Here is a 2,500-nt window from a genome sequence, read left to right as displayed (position 1 = left end):
AGAGGCCCGGGAGCGTGCTGTCGTGGCATTGCCGGCGGGAGACAACACGCGCCACCTACGGTGACCGGCAGCTCCAACGCCAGCGCCACAGAAGGACAAAAGCCCCACTTGGGTGCCGAAGCGAACTCTCCCAGCACAGCGCACGCGCCAACACATCCGCACAGCTGCGATACAAACCACCAGCGAGAACCGCTGGGGCGACCGAGCAGCAGACGGCGTCGCGGCGCCGAGCGCCGGGCGGCAGCGCATCCTCAACGCACACAGTCCTCAATCGGACCAGCACACTGAAGATGTCCACCGCGCTTCGCACCGGGCCCGCGAGGACCTACTTTGGCCGCACGGCGCCGCGCGCAGGGTGCGCCGGCGCGCAGCTGCGACGCCTGCCGCGTCCGTCGGCCGGCGCGCCTGCCACTGGCCGCCCCCACCAGCCGGCTGTAGCGCGTGCGCCCACGCACCGCGCGGCCAGCACGCCGGGAGGCGCCCCCTCACCGGCCGGGGACGGTCCCACCCAGCCACCGCCGCGTATCGCTTCACACCCAGATGCCGTTCAGTTTCGTCGGCATGGTGGGTATCGCTGGAACAACCGGTTAGTACCTCAACCTATCGTCGCCATCACCGATTCACCCCTAGCGAGAACAACCGCACCACAACAGGTTACCATTTGTTCATTTGCGTAACTTCACCAGAAAACGCAGGCGTCCATCGCCATTTGCAACTTCCACGATTATTGCATGCCTGTGTCAGGTGTCACGCCACACTACGTCTGCCCACATACACGCAACAAAATGTGCACGCCTAGACAATACGTGGAAGGTGGCCCCCGTACGTATGCGATGTCCATTGCTCGAACGACTGTCAACCGGCCTCTGTAGCATGTCGCAGATATGGAACGCGGTGCACCATGCCATCACGGTGTGTGAGGAGAGACGACTAGGTCCGAATACATCAACAGACAGCTCATGCTGATCGCCATCCACGGCGTCCGTTCCTCCCACACGTCTCTATGGCGTACCACACTGCAATCCAGCTCTCATAGGGAGACGACACGTAGCTGCGTGCACAATATTTGCACTGTATGGTCCGCCGTTTTTGGGCGCAGTCGTTGTACGGTCACACATGTGCCACGATGTATCATTCAGTACATAAGGACGAATGTGCAGTACAGATTGTGGTTTACGCGTACGACATTAGCGGACAGTTGACACAGGCCGCACCACAACGTAGCCTGAGTACGTCGCATGCGGAGGGCATTGAACATGCAAAGTTCTCACCAACCAGCTTGCGAAGGCAGGGGGCAAGGTGGGGACGTGGGGAGGGGCGGCATGTACGTCCTGCTGCCATCCACATTACAGTGTACAGCAGGAGCATGTGGAAAGTGAGCAAGACTTGCAAGGTGTTTAACATGAAGCGATACACAGGGGAGCGGGGAGTGCGAGTAGCGAACTATATTGCGAGGGTTGCGGGTGGGCAACACTACACTAATTGAACGAGTCGTATAACAATTACAGAGCAGGTTTAGGCGACAACGTGGGTTACGTTAGGCGACAACGTGGGTTAGGTTAAGGCACGACGTGGGTTAGGTTAAGGCACGACATGGGTTAGGTTAAGGCACAACATGGGTTAGGTTAAGGCACAACATGGGTTAGGTTAAGGCACAACATGGGTTAGGTTAAGGCACAACATGGGTTAGGTTAAGGCACAACATGGGTTAGGTTAAGGCACAACATGGGTTAGGTTAAGGCACAACATGGGTTAGGTTAAGGCACAACATGGGTTAGGTTAAGGCACAACATGGGTTAGGTTAAGGCACAACATGGGTTAGGTTAAGGCACAACATGGGTTAGGTTAAGGCACAACATGGGTTAGGTTAAGGCACAACATGGGTTAGGTTAAGGCACAACATGGGTTAGGTTAAGGCACAACATGGGTTAGGTTAAGGCACAACATGGGTTAGGTTAAGGCACAACATGGGTTAGGTTAAGGCACAACATGGGTTAGGTTAAGGCACAACATGGGTTAGGTTAAGGCACAACATGGGTTAGGTTAAGGCACAACATGGGTTAGGTTAAGGCACAACATGGGTTAGGTTAAGGCACAACATGGGTTAGGTTAAGGCACAACATGGGTTAGGTTAAGGCACAACATGGGTTAGGTTAAGGCACAACATGGGTTAGGTTAAGGCACAACATGGGTTAGGTTAAGGCACAACATGGGTTAGGTTAAGGCACAACATGGGTTAGGTTAAGGCACAACATGGGTTAGGTTAAGGCACAACATGGGTTAGGTTAAGGCACAACATGGGTTAGGTTAAGGCACAACATGGGTTAGGTTAAGGCACAACATGGGTTAGGTTAAGGCACAACATGGGTTAGGTTAAGGCACAACATGGGTTAGGTTAAGGCACAACATGGGTTAGGTTAAGGCACAACATAGGTTAGGTTAAGGCACAACATAGGTTAGGTTAAGGCACAACATAGGTTAGGTTAAGGCACAACATAGG

This window comes from Schistocerca piceifrons, unplaced genomic scaffold, assembly GCF_021461385.2.
Source record: "Schistocerca piceifrons isolate TAMUIC-IGC-003096 unplaced genomic scaffold, iqSchPice1.1 HiC_scaffold_119, whole genome shotgun sequence".
Lineage (NCBI taxonomy): Eukaryota > Metazoa > Arthropoda > Insecta > Orthoptera > Acrididae > Schistocerca > Schistocerca piceifrons.
The sequence above is the reverse complement of the archived record's forward strand: the minus strand, read 5'-3'. Positions refer to the sequence as shown.